The sequence below is a fragment of the Cupressus sempervirens genome, chromosome 7 (assembly GCF_028749045.1).
Source record: "Cupressus sempervirens isolate cs-2001-9-10 chromosome 7, ASM2874904v1, whole genome shotgun sequence".
Taxonomy (NCBI): Eukaryota; Viridiplantae; Streptophyta; class Pinopsida; order Cupressales; family Cupressaceae; genus Cupressus; species Cupressus sempervirens.
Window position 1 is genome coordinate 763,223,632 of NC_143124.1, and position 23,221 is coordinate 763,246,852.

A 23,221-nucleotide genomic window follows, 5' to 3' on the forward strand; every position below is an offset into this window, starting at 1 on the left:
AACAACTTGACTTTAGGCCAATACCAGAAGTCACCTATAAAAATGACCCTGCTGATGCACTCTCCATTATTCCACCCAAAGTTGTTATGGTACATGATGTAATGAAGTGTTATAATTTTAAGATAGGAGCAGTAGGAGACTTGGAAAATTTTCAAGCATATGATAAACTATGTGATAACAAAATATTGAAGGATGAATTTCAAATAGTCAAGAAAAAGGGTTTAACCCATGCCCTAGTTTACCCCATAGGTTTTAAAATTGAATGGATAAGGATTTTTCTCAGTAGAATACACAATGGATGTATGTGGTTGGAAGGAGGACTAGTTGAAATAATGAAGAGGATAGTGCATAGGGTTACAGGCTTTCCAACCCTAGATTAGCCCAAGACCTCGCATAGTGATTCTAAAGAAACCTTTGAAAAGAACGCTGGGGCTAAATGGAATAAAAGGGGCATGACCATTGAAACAATCATAGATCCCCTTATAGACTTTGTTGTGAGAATCATTTCTCACAAGTTATATCAATCTAGTAGACTGAATAGTGTACCATGTATTGCTATGGATGTGGCATATAAACTTGTCAAGAAAGATCATACATATGATTTGTCAGAATTGATGTTGCAAAAAATCATGGAGAATCTTAGAGCAATAAGAAGATCCAAAGGTGTTCAATGTAAGTTTGGATCAATCCTTGTTTGCATATTTTTCTATGTTTTGGAAGAATTTCCTTCGATTGGAAAAATGAACTAGAATTCAAACAAATCTATAATTACTCAAATTAGTGAATACATTGAACAAATGGGTGACAACTTTGAAGCACAAATGACAAGCTACTTTGAGGATTTTAAGAAATCCATGAAACAAAGATTGAGAATACTAGTTTCCCTAGTGGAACATGTCAATTGCATCTACTTCTAACATAGGTAAGGTAAGAATTACTTGGGCCCAAAGGCTTACCCAGCTATCCAAACCACCCTGCAAGAGTTAACACAGTAGAAAACACAACCCAAACACAACACGAAGGAGAGAGAACAAGATATCTTTTATTAACTCATCAAATATTCACCATACATGCCTAGCTATAAGGCCTTCTGAGTTATGGCCAATTACAAATACATTCACATTCAAAGATCAAACTTCCTCTCTTCAAATCTTCTCCCATGAAACTTCTCTTTAACTTCTTCTCTTTAGAACTTACTTAACTCTAAGCCTAAACTCTCTATTTATACTTGCCAAAATGGCTTACAGAACATTCTAGAACATCACATAAGAGAAAGGTCAACAAATGATCCTATCATTAAATTCATGATCAAAATTAAATACATAGGTTGGCTCCCACTAAGAACCAAAATAGACAACTCGACAACCATTGGATAACTTGACACACACTACGAAACTGGCACTTAGCATCAACTGGCACTTGGCATCAACTAGAAACTGGCACTTAGTATCACTCAACATCTACTAGAAACTAGCACTCGACATCAACTAGAAACTAGAAACTCTGCATCACTCGGCATCAACTAGAAACTGGCACTCAACATTGACTGAGTAACTCAACACCAACTAAGTAACGTGACACCAACTAAGTAACTTGGCATCAACTGTAGAATGAACGAAAATGGGCAGGATAACAAGGCAACCCAAGATGCTCTTGCATTAGACAACCAGGGTTGAAAGAAGTGATTCTCTTGAATCATTGAGATGTCCCAACTTGAGCTGAATCCAACTCAAATTGAGAAATCCATGAAGCATCTTCAATAGGTCTGTTCTTCCACTTCACCAAATATTCATAGTAATATTTTCCTCTTGTACTCTTGCCAACTCTCTGATCCAATATCTGTTCAACTTCCTCAATCTATTTCTTAGGATAATCATCTGGTATAACAAATTCATCCTCTGACTCATGATACTTATACAAATAAGCAATATTAAATATAGGAGATATATCCATGTCATCAGGTAACTCAACTTCATAAGCATTACCACTGTCAAACTTCTTCAAGATCTTACAAGGTCCAAATTTCTTCATCTTCAGCTTGCTATATGTTCTAATTGGGAATCTTCCTTTGTTCAAATGAACCATCACCTCATCCCCAATTTGAAAATCATGGTGTCTTCTAGACTTATCAGCACTCTCCTTATACTTCTGATTGCTTTATTCCAACCTCAACTTTACTTCTTTATGCAAAGACTCCATAAAATCAGCACATTCTTCTCCTACAACACTTTTCTTTTCTTCACTAGCAACATCTCTCAAATTTGATATACCTCTAGGATGCATTCCGATAATAATCTCAAAAGGTATCTTCCCTATACTTCTATTCACAGAATTGTTATATGCAAATTTAGCTTGTACCAATACCATCTCCCAATTACTTGGCTTATTTCCAACTAAACATCTCAGCAAATTACCCAAGCTTCTATTCACAACCTCTGTCTATCCATCTATTTGTGGATGGATTGTAGAACTAAACTTTAATTTAGTACCCATCTTCTTCCACAAAATCTTTCAAAAATAACCAACAAACTTATTGTCTCTATCAGAAATAATGCTTCTTGGTAATTCATGCAATCTCACAATCTCTTTAAAGAAAAGTTCAGCAACATGCTTAGCATCTGATGTCTTCTTACATGGTATAAAATGAGCCATCTTAGAAAATCTATCTACTACAACAAATATAGAATCATACCCCTTCACTGTTTTAGGCAATCCAAGAACAAAATCCATACTAATGTCAGTCCAAGGTTTCTCAGGAATAGTAATAGGTGTATACAAACTAGTATTTTGACTCACTCCCTTTGCAACTTGACAAACTCCACAACTCTTTACAAATTTTTGAACATCCTTATACATTTGTGGCCAATAATATTTCTCTTTCAGCAAACTCAATGTCTTATCAATTCCAAAATGTCCAGCTAATCCACCACTATGCTTTTCCTTAATCAAATTCAACCTCATAGGACTTCTAGGAATACACAACCGAATACCTTTGAACAACATGTCTTCTTGAATGAAATACTCATCATACTTACTCATGTGATCTATCAGATTTGGTCCTTTGCACTCTTTTCGTGCCTCAAAAAAATCAAGATCAGCATCATATAACTCTTTCATCTCATCAAAATGAAGAACTTCAACCTTCATTTGAGTCAACAAAGAATGTCTTCTACTTAATGCATCAACAACTTTGTTAGTAACTCCACTCATATGCTTAATCAGAAATGTAAAACTCTGCAAATACTCAACCCACTTCATATGTCTTTGATTCAATTTATGTTGACTTCCCAAGTATTGTAAAGCTTTATGATCAGTATACAACACAAACTCCTTAGGTATCAAATCATGTCTCCATTTCTTCAATGCTTGAACAATAGCATAAAACTCTTAATCATACATAGTATATTTCCTTTTAGCATCATTCAAATTTTCACTAAAGAAAGAAAAAAGCTTACCTTCTTGACTTAATATAGGGGTAAGTGCACAAAGTTGTGGTGCCAAAAGGGGGGTATAAGTAGACACCTTTTTCCTGAAATCTACAAATTTTGAACTTCAACAAGAATTTGAAGATAGTTACACTCAAAATTTAAAGATATGAAAAACACAAAAGTTGTAGTCCTTGTAATATAGTTTCTAAACTACTAATTTTTTTTTCAAAATAGTTTAGTTTTAGGTCCTTAAAAAAGGGGGCCACAGAAAGTGGTACTGTTTATTCCAAAAAAACATAATGAAGTACAAAGTGTGGCCCCCCTAAAATTTTAACTTTTTTCTTGAAATTCTTTAATCATTCTGGTCAAAAGTTACTTAACACTATGTAGTTTATCCCAAATTTTTTAGGTAATTTTATAATGTGTATTTTTTTTTTAATGAATAAACATGAAATATTTGTGTTCTCCCCCTGGAAATAATTGAAAACTAATCTAAAATCAAAACTTTTTTTTGTCAAACTATGTAGAATGGAGTCTAGTTTCTAAAAAACTAAGTTGTTACAAAATTCGATGAACGAGCTAAAATCTATAGCCCAATTAGTACATGGTGGTTTTTGACAAAAATGAACATACATTTAAAAGAAATTATAGATGAAAGGTTTCAAATAGTTCAAATTAAAAATAAATTATATAGTTAGATAGCTAACACAAAGACCTATAATGCTATGTAACCTGATCTTATTGATACCCAACCAAAAGGAATCTTAAAGGGGAACACACAAGAAAAAATAATCATTTTTGGTATGTTTGTTGGTAAACACATCTCAGACTTGTTCACAAACTCCAAACCTTTGGGTTGCAACTCCAAGGAAAAACTAAGCCTTAGGCTTGGGTTTAAATAAGCTTTCAATAGCGCAAGGTAACATTCAGAGGACTCTTGCCATTGTAGTTTTTATTTTTGTTTTTAAGTTTGATCTACTCAAGAAAATGTGATAGAAATAACTTACCTCCTTACCATACCTTATTATGTTCTTTGTCACTTACTATTTAGGGTTGGTGTTACTCCTCCCCCTTCTTTCACTACATGGGTATGGAGGGCATGATTGACTGTTCAAATGATAATTTGCTTAAGGTTGTGATGGTTATACTTCCCTGTCTTCACATATCATCACCTCTAATTTCCACTTTTGCTGCACTTGGTATTAACCTCTATTTCCAACCTTCATCCAATCATTTGCTGCTTGTATGTTGGCTTGTACTTGCACCTAATGTATTGCTAGAAACATGAAATCTTCTACCATCAATTTGTAGACTTTGACCTCCAAGATGGTCAGTTTATCATTTTAGGAGAGAATGCTATTCATTTTATATGGCTCATTTATTAATGTTGGTCCTTATAACTCTATTCATGCAGCCATCTCCTCTCCCATACTATTGGCAACTTGTGCTAGAAGTTATGTCAATATACAAGGGATCAACTCGTATCCTATTAGCGTATATTCACATTAGGTGAAACAATATAAAATATGATGATGCATTAGAATGAAGTTTTGGTGATGCTTCCTCCATTCTTTTCCATATTTTTTTGCCTTTTTCTCTACCATGTTTCCTACAATTTATAATGTGTGACAATAATATGTTGCAATATCTATGACAGTAACAAACTTGTATCCTCCCAAGTTAGCTTTCTAGAAGGTTTGCACTTGCTGACTAAAATGTATGTCCTCTTCAATACACATTAGCATGGTGTGAGTTTTAACCATTATCAATATTGGAATCACTACAGTAGCATTGAGGCAAGTCATATGATGGCTTATATTTCTTTTCATTTCTTATTTTTCTTATTTCTTATTGGCCTCACTATTAAGCGAGATCTTTGCCTTTTCTTAGAAGAGCCCATGTTTTCATCTTCTCTCTAATTCAATTCTTAGGTTACACAATAATTGTCAAGGATTTTTGAGTCTCAACAACGTCTTTTTGCACTAGACAACTGACTAATTTATTTATCGTTATATATGCAGTCTAGATAACTAGTACTCAAAGTAGATATCAAATTCATCAAATATTGTCAAGCTAGCCTCTAAATTATTTTTTGCTTTAGAAGTGAACCCTCTTGAGGTTTGTAAAGTGTAGGATTTATTAATAATTGTGTGGGTATAGTATAAGTTGATGAAAATATAGGCCTTTATAGTGGATGCAACTTTAGAAGAGGAATCTCAAATGAGCTCAGCAGTTTTAGTATCCATTAACAAAATGGGCTGTGTATGTAGGCTGACCAAAAGGAGGGGGTGCAAGACTTGATCCAAGTTTTGTTCTTGCTCTGATATTTGTGGCAAAACATGTTGGACATTGTTTGATTACATTACTAGACTCAAAGATTTCTGCTACCGAAGCTCGTATGGCTGATGATCAATTATAATTTTTAATATCTTGGTGATATGTGATAGTTTTGTACTATTATCATTAATATTTAAGAATTTTGAGTCTTCTGGCGAGATCTGCAATAGCTAATTGTCCCATTGGAGGTCATAAATTACCATTTGAATATTATTTGGTTTGTGAAGTCCTTTCGTGATTTTTATTAGAATTGTGATTGTCTCAGGTACTCTCTTATACCCAAAAAAAAATCCAATCTAATATTATAAGTTTCCAAGATATTTTTGAGCAATTCAAATGTCAACTTAGAGTAATTAGTGTAGAAGATGCTTATATTTATATTCAATTTTTTTGACAGATAAGTGTGTGTGGGATGTTCTAATTCTTAAGAAGAACTAGGTATCTTTAGCAATTAGATAGAGTGAATAAGGATCTAAGCTTTCAAATAATCATTGGGTTATTGTGCTTGTATATACCCTCGATATAGCTAAACCCTAAAAAGAGATTTCCAAGTATTAGAGGAAGAATGTCCCTTTTTAATGGATTTGTTGATGAATGTCCCTTCTTAATATCTTCCTATTCATTCTGATGATGGATCACGATGTGTGATCCGAAATGTCAATACTAAAAATAAATATAATCAAATTCAAAAATCTATGATAAAAATTATGATTAGATTGTGGAAATTTGATATATCTAGTGGATTTGTAGAATCAAAAACCTATGTCTTAAGATTATTTGTTCTCCACCAGGAAGTTGATTGGAGCAAGGTACTTTCACAAGGGATTTGAGGCTGAAACTGGGCCTCTTGAAGGAGGGGAAGAACTTTTGGCTTGAGAAATGAATGGGCATGGATCTCATACCTTGTCCACAGCTGGTGGGAATTTTGTGGAAAAAGAATTTTTTTTTGGATATGTCAAGGGAGTTGCAAAGGGAGGGGCTATTGCTACTAGAGTTGCAGCCTACAAGGTTTGTTGGAAGTCAAACAGTAGTAGCACAAAAGTTGGATGCTATGATGTAGATATTCTTGTAGCATTTGATCTAGGGATATATGATGGAGTAGACATATTCTCTATTTCTCTTGGAGGTTTTCAAGGTACATTACTACATCTTTATGATGCGGTTTCCCTTAGAGCACTCCATGCTATTTGAAAGGGAAGGGTTGTGGTTTGTTCTACAGGAAATAGTGGCCCAAGTCTAGGTAGTGTGTCGAATGTTGCTCCTTGAATTTTAATCATCAGAGCAAGTACTACTGATAGACAATTCACCTCAGTTGCTTTCTTGGGAAACTAGAAGCATTATAAAGTGATCATTGAAAAACTATTTTATAAACATATCATTTTTATGAGCATTTTTGTTTTGAAATTCCTTTAGGGTATCATATTTAAATCTATCTTTTAAGATGGTTATAAATTGAAGGGCATTTTGTTGCAAAAGAAGAGAGATGATCTGTAGAGAGCACTGATGTTTAGTCCAGAGGGCAAGGTTAATATTAAGTTATTTGCATCACACAAACACACAAGCACACTCTAATTAGTAGCCATTCCTGGCTTGGAAAAAAACTAGAATCTAATTACCAAAATTGTAAATGCCATCTAAAAGAAGCCAACAATTTTTTTAATTTTTTTAATTTTGTATCTGTCGCAATTGCAACGTCAACCACAAGCATTGCAACGGGCTTGCTATAGCGGCGACACCCACTGTCGTCGCAACTGCTAGGGTTTTTGTCACAATTGCGATGCCAGGCACTAGCATTCTGACGAACTTGCTATAGCAACGATGCCCAACAGCCGTTGCAATTTCCAAGACATGCATCGCAATTGCGACACTAGCCACAAGCATTGTGACGGGGTTGGAGTCACAATAAAGAGGTTTCATAGTGATGGATATGCATTGTAATTGCAATGTCATATGTTGGACATCGTCATTTATGATGAAAAAATAATGACATCTATTACTATCGTAGTGGCAACACATGGCTGTCATAATTGCGAAACATAGCCATCGCAAATCGATGCCGAATGTATTAGTGAGTAGAGAGGGAGAGAGAGAACTTGAGAGAGAGAGAGAGATAGTAGGCAATAGGAGAGGGAAAGGGAGAGGGAGAGAGATAGGGGGAATCAAAATGTGTGTAAGAGAGACAAAGTAGGGGATGGGAGAGGAGAGAGAGAGTAGGGGATGGGTAGAGAAAGTAGGCAGTGGGAGAGGGAGAGGGAGAGAGATAGGGGGGATAAGAGTGTGTGTGAGAGATCTAAAGAGTTGGGGATGGGAGAGGAGAGAGGGAGAGAGAGGTAGAGAGAGTAGTTGGTGGGAGAGGGAGAGTGAGAGAGAGTAAAGGATGGGAGAGGGGAGAGACAGTAGGAAGAGAGAGAGAGAGGGAGGGGATGGGAGAGAGAGTAGGAAGGATAGAGACTAGAGAGGATCGAGAGTAGGGAGGATGGGGAGTGATGTGATTTCACATAATAGTACGTACACACTTTATAGGGTGTATGGACTATAATGCATATGCACTATCTCAAATCACCTAAAAATGGTTAAAAATCAACCTTGGGGCCCATTTCATCCATTTCTTGCTTTTGGTCTATTATGTACTTTGTTATTCTGATAGAAATCATGGGTTTCAACATAGCAAATACTATTTCAACACTTTTGGAAGTTAGCAAACACCAAATTCAATCATTGGATATGTGATTTGATTATAATTTGACATTTTATTTAATATATAGTGAATTCATTGAAAATTTTATGTTTGAATGAAATCTTATTTTGGAATAGTTAGAAATTTGACAAGTCATTTGATATATATTGTGTATTCATTCAAATAATTATAATTTTTATATATAATTGAATAATTTTAAATTTACACATTTTAAGTAATTCAGATGTTTGAATAATTTGACATGTAGAAATCATCATCATGCCAAGGAAGAAACCAAAGATTAAAACAAATGAAGATAGGGAGAGAGATTTGGCAATTAAAAGAGATAAAATAAAATTACTACGTGAACAAATAAAATTACAAAGCAATAATGAAGAATTTACTTTCGAAGAGGATCAAGAACCACCAATACAAAGAAACAAAGAGGAAGAATTAGAAAGACAAAGAGAATGAATGAGATTGTTACGCTCAAGAAGAAAATTGAATTGTGAAGCTACACTATCCTCCAATGTTGGAGTCATATCATCCCCTACACCATCTTCCAATGTTGGAGTGCCATCTTCCAATGTTGAAGGCATATCATCCTCTCATGTAAAATGGACACTGATTTGTAGATTCGATGATATACACACTCCATCATGTCATGTTGAAAGCACAACATCAACACATCAAGTAGGTGATATTCCATCTTTTACATCTTATTGCCAAGTCACATCATCTTTGGTTCAAGGTATGCAATACACTCAACCTTATATTGATGTTCAAAATGTTGAGAGAATTGGAGAACTTAGAACAGCTTCTAGAATTCATTTTAGAGGACCAAAATATTTGATTGATATTGATACTAACATGTTGAAATCAATGCCTAACAAGATTAGCAAGCGTACTTGTCAAAAAAAAGTTAATAGTATGTGGAGATTATTTTTTGAAGAATTAAATATTATAGGTCAATGCCAATTATTTTTTGAAATGATGAGAAATTTGAAATTTAGGCCTATCATGAAGATTCTTGGGCTAAGAACGATGGACGATTCAAATGAAAGAGATATTGTAAAGAATCTAATCAGTGCTTATGAAAAAGTGGGTTCTAAATCACACGCCAAAGATAGTAATATCACAAGATGAGTACTCACATCAACAATAGTAAGTAGCCAAATAAAGAAAGCTCAACTCATGATAAAGACAAGAAAAATATTAAAAATTGGTAGAGGTACCCTAAGGAGAGCCATGCTAAGGCGTGAAAGATTAGAAGATCCAACAAAAAAAGAGTTATGGACATTTAGCAGTAGATTCCTGCAAAAGGATAAAGAAATTAGTGAAGCCTTGAAAACATTGATCAAATCTTTTTGGAAAAATAATACACGTGTTTCTCCTAATCAAAGAGATGTTGTAAGAAGGAGGATTGGTAGTTGAAATTGTGAGCCACATGCAAAACACTTTTTGGACTCAACTCAGACACAAATTTTTGCAAAATTTATTGGTATGTATCCTCAAATTCGAATAAGTCAAATATTTTTTGAGCCAAGTAAACCTTTTTATGTGAACATAAATCACACATGCACACCTTGTTGTTGTAGGATACATATTGAATTTTCTAACCATTTTGATGTTTTTAGGCATATATGCGTAGTTTTGCATTCTTAGTTTATTTTGTAGGATTGTGACATAAAAGAGCCACCAAGATCTTCAAGGGAATTCATATCCAACATTTTATGTGAAATAGGGGAAAGCCAAAAATTTTACAAGACATCATGCTTGGATGGTACATGCTTATTTTTTGGTTCTTTGCAACTTTTATCAACTTGTCAACATATGGATAGTACGCATGCAATTGGAAATGAAATAATAGATTACAAAAAATTCAAGACAGTGAGATATGCTCTAAAAGATGGGAAACATGGTAAAATATGTGATCTAGTCATTGAAAAGATTCCAGTGTATGAGTTCATGAAGATTTTTCGTGAAAAGATTATTTATGAGTATGCAAGGCATACCCATAGAGTTTGATGGTTGGATTTGCAATTCAAGTTGTGCAAGGATACATTTCCATTAGATACCATTGTTTTAGCTGTAGATTTTTTAGAGAACTATACACTACAACCACAAAGTGAGGTGCAAGCAAAGTATTGTACATCTCAACGGGTTTCCATATTTGTTCACATAACATTCATGCATTCACATACAAGTACAGAGGATGATAGGAAGATTTTGAAGGAGTACCATTTTTACATCAGTGATGATTGATCATATTCTATAGAGTTAGTACATGGTTTTTTACAACTATTTTATGGAGATTTGGCTAACAGGGGCATATCATATCGTCAGCACATTATTTGGTTAGACAATTGTGCATCTCAATTCAAGAATGCATGGATGTTCTATTGGTTGAGTAGGATGCATAGGTTGTGTAGAATTCAATATATGTGGAATTTCACAGAGGCTAATCATGGTAAGGGAGAGCACGATGGTGTAGATGCATGCATTAAAAGAGCCTTCGCTCGTGAAGAACTAAAGTGAAAAGATGGAGCAATATTGATAGATGCAAAATCTATCGTCCAATGGTGTAACGCTACAATGGGTCCAGGTAAGGAAGGTGAATCTATAGTTCATAGAATTTTTTGGTTGATAGATAATACTAACATCGCACTATATCAGGATTGTTGCACACTAACAGGATCTAGTGATTTACACTCTTTTAGAAGCTTCGATGCAGGTTCATGGAGTATCCACACATGAAAAATGGCATGCTATTGTCCATCATGTGCAGAGAAAAATTGGGATGATTGCGAGTCAACTGAATGGGTGGACAAATGGGATATACAGGTGTTGGACCCAATTGACACCTATCATCCCCCACAAGCACTGGAAATGGTAGAGATGGATTCGTCTATTGACTTTGACCACTTGTTAGATCTAGTGCAACCTAGTAATATATATATATATATATATCTTTGTAATTTCAATATGTAAATTTATAACTTTTACCCAAGTACTTTTTGACTTAATGCCCGCATTTTGTACATTTGTCACTACAAACCATGTTGTAGCAATTATTGCACCTGAAGACAATGAAGAAGGGATAGATTATTATTCGTGTCATTATGTTGAAGGCCAACAAAAATTGGATCACTCGGTTATAGATGGTGAAGGTTGAGAGTACCATTTCGGTGCGGTGGTTGTAACAGGCACATGGCTTCGACGATATCCTATGAAGAATCCTAACTTGCGGTTATTCAAGGATTGAAAAATAGAGAGGAAGATTCTTCATTATTCAAAACTTGTTGTCGCATCAAATGTCCACTTGATAAAATATGGTGGAAAACCACATAATAAGATTCTTTGTAAAATTTGTGAGTCAGACCATGAGGCAATACTTGAGACATTAAAATGTCGAGCAGATCCAGTTGGCTCATTAGATTGAATAGGGAGAGAGGGAGAGAGATAAAAAGTGATCTGTTGGATCCAAATACAATTTTACAACCTCTTCCCCAAGACTATCACATGACTAAGGTGGACCATATTGTTATGATGTGTAAGTGATGAGATTTAGTTTTTATTTGTTTAGAATCTAGATACATTATTTGAATTTATATTAGATTCTTTAATAGGACCCATTTTTAAAATCTTATCTTAGATTTTTAATTGTGCTAATTCTTCATTTGTAGGTCACCAAAGAAGAGGGCTAATAAAGTTGACACACAAGTGATAAAGGGTGAGATGCCAAAATCATCTATGAAATGGTATTATCAATTCACATCCTCAATATTTACTAGTGTTCTTCCTTCAAGTACCATTGTATGCTAATCATCTTATGCCTGGATTTGCAAAGGATCACAATCATCAAAGAGTAAGAAGGACAATAGGTCTCGATCTAATGATAATGGAGTAGTGAGAGATATAGTTCTCTCTAAGGATTCCAATTTGTTGGACTTTCACTCATTATTATCATAAAGTTGAAATGTTGGAAAGGGTTAATAGTTGATTATGAATATTCATCGCATGTGTGTTAATCTTAGTGGATTAATCTTATCTTAGATTTTTTACTGTGCTAATTCTTCATTTGCAGGTCACCAAAGAAGAGGGCTAATAAAGCTGACGCACAAGTGATAAAGGGTGAGATGCCAAAATCATCTACGAAAATGGTATTATCAATTCACATCCTCAATATTTATTAGTGTTCTTTGTTTAAGTACCATTTTATGCTAATCATCTTATGCTTGGAATTGTAGAGGATCACAATTATCAAAAAGTAAGAAGGAAAATAGGTCTCGATCTGATGATAATGGGGCAGTGACAAATATAGTTCTCTCTAAGGGTTCCAATTTGTTGGAATTTGACTCATTATTATCATAAAGTTGGCATGTTGGAAAGGGTTAATAGTTGATTATGTATATTCATCCCATGTTCCATGAGGTTAATACTATTGTAACATGATCAGTTTGTTCAAGTGACATATGATGACGTTGTTTGTACAATGTAATGATTGAGTTGAAGTGATTTATGAAGTAATGGTTGTTTGTACACTATAGTTTTTAGCGTAGAATTCCTACAATAAATTTTTTACTATGCTTTGAATGACAAATAGAAATTTCAATCTGCATATAATATGATCCTCTAGTTTTGTTATAGCATGTGCATACATTATCCCTCACTATCAAACATGGAAGGCCATTCTCTACCATATTTAAAATTTCTCTAGCAGTTCATTCACATGTTAATAATAACTTATTTCCAAACCCAATTGAATTCAACCCACAATATGGTTAAATTAAGTCAATACTAAGGTTTGTAGCATTAATTGGTCACATTCCTAATATTGACACACAATTGAACTGGGACCAACTATTCCTCACAAGTTTACACTAGAACACATATTTTAATGGAGATATATATTAGAAGATCAACACAATGGTGATGCATTTGGGTCATAGATTTCATGAAGAGTTTGACAAATTTTAAAATAGTTATAAGTACATACTTCCGGGAAGTCACATTCTAATGACTTGAAACATATTTACAATGCTTAGAACTTCCATTTTTTTAAAGTAGAGCACAATCAGATAGAACTGGATTCCATTCAATTCCTAGAGATATCATTCAATTCAGGATATTCACCTCATAGTCATCTATCTTTTTAGAAAATTATCACTACTTACATGTGATGCTCTATACGCCCTATTGTGTGGTGACCATTCCAAATATAAATTGTTCACCATTTCATATGAAACTAAAGTATCATTGGGACTTAGATGAATTCTTTTCATTCACAACTTATCTTGACTCTTATGTTGTGCTCTAAAAATTAATAGCTTTGGTTTAACTTTTTTTGTTTTCCCCTTATAAAAATCAACATTTATCCTTTAGTCTCTAAAATTAGTTAAACATAAGGATCTAAAGCTCTATGTGCTCTAACTTCTTGACCCTCTTCTTAATCTTCCTTTCACCTTAATCATTTAATTGACACTTAATTGATGTGTTCCCTACCCTTCCTATAAACATCCATGTTACTCTACCTAAAAAAAATCTTCCTCCAACTCTATAGCCTCCTCTTTGATAAGAAAAGAAGGTTCATTACCCTTGTCATTTCTTCCTTGTCCTATTCCTATATTATTGGTTTTTCTTCCCCTTCCTCTATTTGCATTTCCCCTACCACCTTCCTGTCTCTCTTTCTTCTTATTGACAATATCTTATGCACTTATAGCCAATTGGAAACTATCTCTAAGCGTCTTAGAAAACATCAAGGTAATCCCATTTTGGAAATATTATATGAGCCTATTAAGATACCTTGCAACATTTTCATCTTTATGCTCTAATCCACCTCTTATGCTCAACTTCTGAAATTCCTCTATGTAGGTCATCAAACCCATCTCCTTTTCTTTCAAGTTATTCCTTACCCTCTATTTTTGGATTGTATTATTTGACGGAAGAGGCACATCCTTCACCATTTGGTCATGTTTGTTCCACCCTTACAAAACCTCTTTTCCATTACACTACTCCACCATGTCAATGTTGTCCCTCTTAGCTATGTTTTGTATAGGTTTACCTTATTTCACTTCACTTATATCTCCATAATTATAATACTTCTCTTGAGAATCTATCAACCCCAAAATATCTTCACTATCTATCTTTCCATGATAGATATGGAAATCAATTATTGTCTTTCTTCTACCACTTTGAAATATCTTCAACAACCTTATCATCCTTCTTTCTTCAAGATCTAAGTCCCCTCCATCCTCTCCATAAGGATTCTCAAGTGCTTAAGCATCACTTTATTTTTCTTCATGCACGTCCCTCGTAGGAATCCTTTCCAAAGCTTCCAAGATTTCCAAGATGGTTGCATTTTACTTGCCTACTTGTCTCAGTTTTCTTTAACTTATTGCATCTTAGTCTCTTTGTTTCCTCAACTCTCTATCCATTATTTTAGTAGCTTATATCAGCTCGTTTATCTCCTTCTATATTTTTTTTTTGGAGGCATCTTCTCAATATAACAATCTACAACAAAAGTAACTAATTTTGCACCCCTCAATAGATCTACTAGATTTGATACCAATGATTTGAGGAGTCAAACTAGATCCCCAAGAAGTAATAAACATTCAGCAAATGACTTGTTTCAAGAATAGATTCAAACCATTAAACTAAATACCTACCCTTATCCACAAGGGTCCCTCCAAATGTTCAAATTGGGTTACCAAATTTATTGGCTTGTCCCAACTCTTTCTAAGGTCTTCAAATATCTCAATTAAGTTGTTCCAATAGTCTAAATGCATATCTTTAATAGGTTTCTTCAAAACCCCTTACTTGGACATTATTTGGGCTTGATCTTAGTATCACTATGAATCAAGTAATTCCTTATTTTCACCAATTTCTCCCAAACCCCATACAAGTAAATTATAGTTAAAAATACAACTATTTGAGTATGAAAACATATAGCAATCTCATTTGTAGTTCCTTTGGACCAACTATTTGATCCAACACTATGGATTCAACAAAATAGGCCTAATTACCCTTCACTTACAAAGAAACTCTCAATATTTCTAACCCAAGGTCCTATATGGGCTATGGTAATATTCTATCATGATCTAAAACAACATATTTCACATCCATCTACCTAGTCATGGGCATTCGATAGGCTAACTACCAAACCCTCAGTCTTATGCCCTAAAAACTAGGGCTTTCTCAATGTGCCTTCTCCAACCACTTCCAAATTCAAAAAAAGGTTACTTCACCTTTCCTTGAACATACATGACATATTACAAAGGAAAATATTACCTACAAATGAATAATTTCCATTTTGAAGAAAGAAAGTGTTTCCCCTTTATCACTAGTCATCTTAGTTTCTTGCACCAAAATCACATCCTATTTATGCTACCAAACCACATTCTGCAAAATATCCATCGTATGAGGAGCATTCAATCCTCTAATATTCTATGATATGATATTCCTTTATAACTTTTGTTACATCTCTCCTAGATGATGAACTACCTCCCATTTACTATATCAACTTTTCTTGTCAATTCTCTTATTTCTTTATTATTCTTCCTACCCAAACAATAATTCATACCTTCCACATTAGGTTTGTACTTTCTCTTAGTAGCCATGTTAAAAAAGGGGCTAGTAGTCAAGAACTTCTTCTTCCTACTATTGACTTCTACCCATTGGCTTTGAGCTTTTTTGGTGTAGGAGCACCTAGGAAATATGCCAAGTTTCCAAAAATTGGTTTTGGCTTGTAGTGGTCTTGGCCAGACCACATGAATAAGAGGTATGTGATAAAGCCCCAACTATTTGAATTGTGTTAGTAAATAGGTTTTTGTTGTGTTTAAGTTCCCAAGTTGCTTCTATGTTGGCAAAATTGCTTAAATTGCTTGTTAGAGCCTAGAATGGTCAAACATTGACCAAGACCCAAGGAGGATGGGAAAGATGGAAAAAAATTTAAAATTTGTAATTACATTTAAATAGGTTCATTTAACTATGTTTGAGTTCATGGAGCCATTAAATGCACAATAGTGCAAAAGTTGCTTGACAACATTAACAAAAAGTGCTAAAACTTTATAAGGGCTTCAAGAATCAATTGGGAACATATGAGATCTGTTGATTCACATAGGTAAGAGGTATTTAAGAAAAATCCAAGTCAGTTTGAGGGTTGGCACATGCTTTTGTACAAATTTTGGCATTGGAATGAAGAGGAAAATAAGCATTTTGATGACAGTTTTCTGATTTCACCCTTCATCCACACATTTAACGGGTTGATAGGGTTTCTATTTTCATGTGGTTTAATAATTTATGGAATTTAGATGCTTTGGTAAATATTAGGAGTTTTTTTTATTAGTTTCTTTACTAGTTTGAAAAATCTTTTTAAAGTTGCCAGTTCCCTAGTCTGTACAAAGGAATCAGCAAAGAAACCTCTATAACTTGAATTCCAATGGTGGAACCATGATGGCCTTTTGGAATCAAGTAATAGAATGTATAAAAAATGTAAATATGTATTTTGGTCTTTTTTTATAGAGGTTTTTTTTTTTTTTCCAAGAGGCCCTAGGCGAGTTTCCATACCTAGCTAGGCAATAAAATCAGCAAATAAGTGTTTGAAAGGAGCATAGAATGGGGTGCTAGTGGTGTAGGGGCACCTTGAAACATAGGCACCTCACCTTTTCTTTTTTATTTCTTGTGCTCCAAGAGAGCTCTTGTGAATAATAATAAGGGTCATTGGACCTAAGTGTGGTAGTCAAGGTGTAGGAAGTCAAAATGTCCTAGGTAGAGTGCAAAATGGCCTAAAAGGCAAGGTATACCTTACCATGGGGTAATGGGTAGCTTAAGTGATGAGTAACTAACTTAGGAAAGGGTTTCTAGCATAAAATTGCTAAGGGGTTACCTATTTGAAAAGTTGGAATTGTAAAAAGGCATGTAAGCAGGAAAAATTGCAAAAGTTGCTAGATTGCAATTTTGCAATTTTTGAAAAAAATGATGTCCTTTGCTAGAAATTGGAGTTTTTTTCTTTAAAACATAAAGAGGCTGATGAAAAATATTAGGAGGGGATGAAAATACCTAGGAGGAAGTATAAATGACTTTCCAAACCCTAAAGTGAGGAAGAAGTTGTCATTTTGAAAAAAACAAGTGTTGTAGCATGCATTTTGAGAGCAAAAAGACTTGTTTTTTTCAGTTTTGAGGTTTTCCTTCATTGTTTTTGCATGTTGTACCTGATATAATGTTAGATGGAATTATTTAGAACAATTTTTTTTAGGAAGTTTTTCTTGAAAGAATTTCGTTTGGTAGTAATAAAAATATTTTATTTTTAGGTAGTTTTCTGTCCAGTTTACAACACTTTGTAAAGAAAATGAGATAACTCACTATCCCATAGTAGGAATTGTAAAACCTTTTTTGGATAGTGAGTACACTCAATGTACTATATGCATGAAAAATAAGGGCCCTTCAAAATTCTAGCAATCATTTTTAATCTCTTGCCCTATGCGAGGCAAAGCAAGCCTGATTAGGGAAGAGTTGCATAAATAAGCATTTTACATTGCAAGATTGTGGATTTTATTGTAGGTTTCTGAAAGAGGTTGTGAGAGGAGTTAAAGGAGATTCTTTGGGTGAAAGTAAAAGACTCCACCAATCCATTTGGCCAACAAACAAGATAGGACAACAGGTTGTCCTTTGATTCCTTATAGCTCTATTTTGGAGCAATTCGGTGAAATCGGTAAAGAAGAAGGCTTGAGAAACCTATTTTGACATGATAAAGGAGTAAATTGCAAGGGTTTGATACTCCTTCAATGATAATACAAGTGTTTGGTAAGATTTTTCAAGAAGACCTAGTTTGATTGAAGGTTTTGAATGATCTTCATTGAGAATGGCAGCCTGGCAAGTAGCAAAAAGTGAAAACTTCTCAAGATAGTGGATAAGTGTTTAGGATTGGGGGATCTTTTCTTGAAAAATATCCTATAAATCCATTTGCTGATCTTGGAGGACACCCTAAGTCTCAGAGGTAGACTGGAAACATGAGTTAGTGATTGATTCATCCCTTCTCTCCCTATCAGTTGGGTGCAATACAAATTCATGGAAGGAAAGAGTGGTGAGTGAAGGAAATTAATTCTAGAAGATTAGTCATTTAGAGTCCATTTGAGTGGTGGAAGGAAAAACCCTTTATATTCCTATTCATACAAACAAGAAACCCTTTTAAATAGGCTTTTTTTTGGCGATGAAAATTTGTGACGGTAGGCAAATGTTATGTGCTTTTGGCATTTTTTTTCAATTATAACCCAACGAGATGTGATAGAAATAACTTACCTCCTTACCATAACTTTTTATGTTCTTTGTCACTTACTATTTAGGGTTGGTGTTAATCCTCCCCCTTCTTTCACTGCATGGGTATAGAGGGTGTGATTGACTGTTCAAATGATAATTTGCTTAAGGCTGCGATGGTTGTACTTCCCTGGCTTCACATATAATCACCTCTAATTTCCACTTTCGTTGCACTTGGTATTACCCTCTATCTCCAACCTTCATCCAATCATCTGCTACTTGTATGTTGGCTTGTGCTTGCACCTAACATCTTGCTAGAAATGTAAAATCTTCTGCCATCAATTTGTAGACTTTGACCTCCAAGATGGTTAGTTTATCATTTTAAGAGAGAATGCTATTCATTTTATATGGCTCATTTATTAATGTTGGTCCTTTCTTATAACTCTGTTCATGTATTCATCTCCTCTCCCATACTATTGGCAACTTGTGCTGGAAGTTATGTCAATATACAAGGGATCAACTCATATCCTATTGGCATATATTCACATTAGGTGAAACAATATAAAATATGATGATGCATTAGAATGAAGTTTTGGTGATGCTTCCTCCATTCTTTCCCATATATTTTTTCCTTTTTCTCTACCACGTTTGCTACAATTTATAATGTGTGACAATAATATGTTGCAATATCTATGACAGTAACAAACTTGTATCCTCCCAAGTTAGCTTTCTAGAAGGTTTGCACTTGTCGAATAAAATGTATGTCCTCTTATGGTGTTCTAATGATTCAATACACATTAGCATGGTGTGAGTTTTAACCATTATCAATATTGGAATCACTACAGTAGCGTTGAGGCAAGTCATATGATGGCTTATATTTCTTATTTTTCTTATTGCTTATTGGCCTCACTATTAAGCAAGATCTTTGGCTTTTCTTAGAAGAGCCCATGTTTTCATCTTCTCTCTAATTCAATTCTTAGGTTACACACTAATTTTCAAGATTGTTTGAGTCTCTACAATGTCTTTTTGCATTAGATAATTGACCAATCTATTTGTCATTATATTTGCAGTCTAGATAACTAGTACTCAAAGTAGATATCAAATTCATCAAATATTGTCAGGCTGGCCTCTAAATTATTTTTCACTTTAGAAGTGAACCCTCTTGAGTTTTGTAAAGTGCAAGATTTTTTAATAATTGTGTGGGTATAGTATAAGTTGATGGAAATATAGGCCTTTATAGTGGATGCAACTTTAGAAGAGGAATCTCGAATGAGCTCAACAGTTTGAGTATCCATTAACAAACTGGGCCGTGTATGTAGGCTGACCAAATGAGGGGGTGTAGGACTTGAGCCAAGTTTTGTTCTTGCTATGATATTTGTGGCAAAACATGTTGGACATCATTTGGTTACATTACTAGACTCAGAGATTGTCGCTGTCGAAGCTCACATGGCTGATGATAATTTATAATTTTTAATATCCTAGTGATATGTGATAGTTCTGGACTATTATCATTAATATTTAAGAATTTTGAGTCTCCTGGTGAGATCTACAATAGCTAATTGTCCCATTGGAGGTCATACCATTCTTGTCACAGTTCTTGATTGAATCAAGTACATAGTTACCATTTCAATATTATTTGGTTTGTGAAGTCCTTTAGTGATTTTAATCAGAAGTGTGATTGTCTCATTGAAGAAGATATAAACCATAGAGTTATTTCTTCTCTCCCAATCAATATACTCACAGGATGGTAGGATCATGCTTTGATACCATTTGTAATGGACCTTTTGAGGGTCCATCATTTTTTTTGACTTTCCTTTTATCAGCTCTTTCCATGCTGAGTATTTGTAACCCAATTCCTGGTTGTTTGTTCCCTGTATGTTCTCTGTATGTTCATTCCCTGTATGTTCTCTATAACCATGCTACCAAAAAAAGGCCATGGCAGAAAACATGTGGTTCAACAATACACAGTAATTAGTTATAATTATGTTAGTCCACTAGAAGCAACATTCATTGTATGCCACTACAAGTATAGGAAATTCCCTTATATAAGGTGTTGTCACTACTAACACAAACCCTTCTCTCAATATAGAAAAGGAAATGTTAGAAGAGGGTATGAACTTGGTCTATTTTCTAGTGTATACTCATAATGCCATTGCCTATTTAAGATAGGGATTCTGAATAGACAACTACTACCGTACAAAAGTGATGTTTATATATGGTACTTTTTCATTGAATGCATGGTGAGGGATGGATGGTGGGTTAGATTAAAATGGTACAAATGAAGCAAAAATGGACTAAAGATACCTTGAGCCATTGAAAAAGTGTGTATGGACCCACTTTTGGCTCCTATGCTTCAGATGTAAAGGGTAAGATCTTTGGCTATCTTTGAAACCCCCACACCAAAATAATAATAATGCAGAAAACCAAAATCAATTATATAAAATGACTGACACAATTTTATTTTGATCTACTCAAGAAAATGTGCCCCTCTATTAGTAATGAAAATATCATATGATGACAATAAGAATGATAGAACTACCAGCGCTCTCGACATACAAGTCAAGATCTGAAAGACTCCTTTGAAAGCCATGTGCATCCAAGTAACTATCAGTCTTGGTGTACCATACTATGATAGCCTACTTAAGGCCATAAAGAGTCTTCACTAGTATGCATAACTGGTGCTCTTTGCATAACCAGTGCTCTTTCCATACAACTTTCAAATCTTGAGGTTGGGTCATGAATACTTCTTCCTCCAAATCACCATTGAGCTACAATATCATTTGATAAAGAGTGTTCTTGAGGAGGGCAAGTTGCAAGTTAATAACTGATACTAAGGTGAATCCGACTAATGCATTGACAAATATATTACCAAGGGAGAAGTTGAAGTTTTGTAGAACTTAGCTTGGAAATTTCAAACTCTAACAATAGGCTTTCAGTAGGGGAATATCTCCAAAGGTTTGCAGCAATGGTTATGTTTCAAGTGGTAGATTGTTGGATAATGAAACCCAAGAGTCACCGATTTCCTCCAATTTTTAGAGACTTCACTTCTTTGTTTGAAAGCTTAATATATGTGTGTGTATGTGGATAATGTTTGATTCATTGATCATTGTAATGCTAAAGCTTGATGTTGTAATTAAAGATGAGATATTAATAAGAGATTTCCCCTTCTGTAAAATTGGATGTAGCCATCTCAATGAACCACCATAAATCTCATGTTTTGTGTCTTGATCTTGTTTGTTTTTTTAGATCTAATTCTGGTATTTTTATATTTGCACTTTGTTATCAATAGATGTGGCATTGCTTAAAGGAAGTGGTACAGATAAATATTGCTCTGATCCTGAACATCAGTAGATCTATTCTTCTTGGTAAGAAAGGTTTTAGAAAAAGAGCTTGCATGATTTTTTCAATAAATTGCCAACCAATTATATGTCATTTTTTTCAGATGTTAAAAACTAGCCCATAAAAAATTGCCTGCGTCTAGTTCTACAAAAAAAATTCCATTGAGGCATTTTTTTCAAACATATTTCATGCATCTTGATTCTCACTAGAAAACTATCCAAATCTTTAGATTCCTCAATGATTCTTGAAAACTTATCGATTTGGATCTAGTTTTTACTTTTTACTATCTCAAAAATTCTAGTAAAGTTTTCCATGCTCGCAACCATTGAATTTTCAATAAACAATATTTCATCTAGGCATACTGTCAAGAAAATGGTGTGCATTTTGCATTCTTGCTAAGAAAGATAAACATCTTTTTGATTCCTAGGATACTGATTGTTTGAAAAATATTTTAAAAAATTGAAATGAATGATTTGACAAATTTTATACCTGTAATCATAGAATTCCAAGAAACTACATTCCGCTGAGGTATATTGTGCTAAAGCCATTACCCGAAGGTCTAAGGAATCAAAGCTATAATTAAGTTCTAATACCACTTGTTAGAGGGTTTTCATTGCACCAAAAAAACCAATCTATCAATGCCCAATAGAACCACTCAACTTATAGTACACAAGAGGCAATTAAGCCCTTGTAATAAATCCTAAGAGAAGTGCTGAACATTTTACTAACAATTTATTTACAATAGTATCAAGCAAATGATTTTGCAAATGAACAACAAACTAAGTGGTCTTGATCTTGATAGAAGCTCTATGCTTAAATACAACTCATATAAGTGACCTCTTCGAATGTTTGAATACTTCATCCCTAAAAACATTATGATGACCTCTTAGAATGTTCGTGGAATGTCCTAATACTTAATCCCTAAAAACATTATGATGAGTGCTTTATGGACAATTTAAGTTTATAACACATCATATAATTTATACAAGCTATGAAAATAAGTTCCTAATTGAGAAATGTGCCTTATTAACAATTTCAAATAGAAACATAGAAATGGGAATAAAAAATATAAGGTAATCATAAAGATCAATGATTCTAAAGAAGTTGGTTTGGCACATAAGATTCATGTTCATTGAAGATTCATGTTCATTGCATTGAAATGTCTTCATTTATGACTTGATGTTCC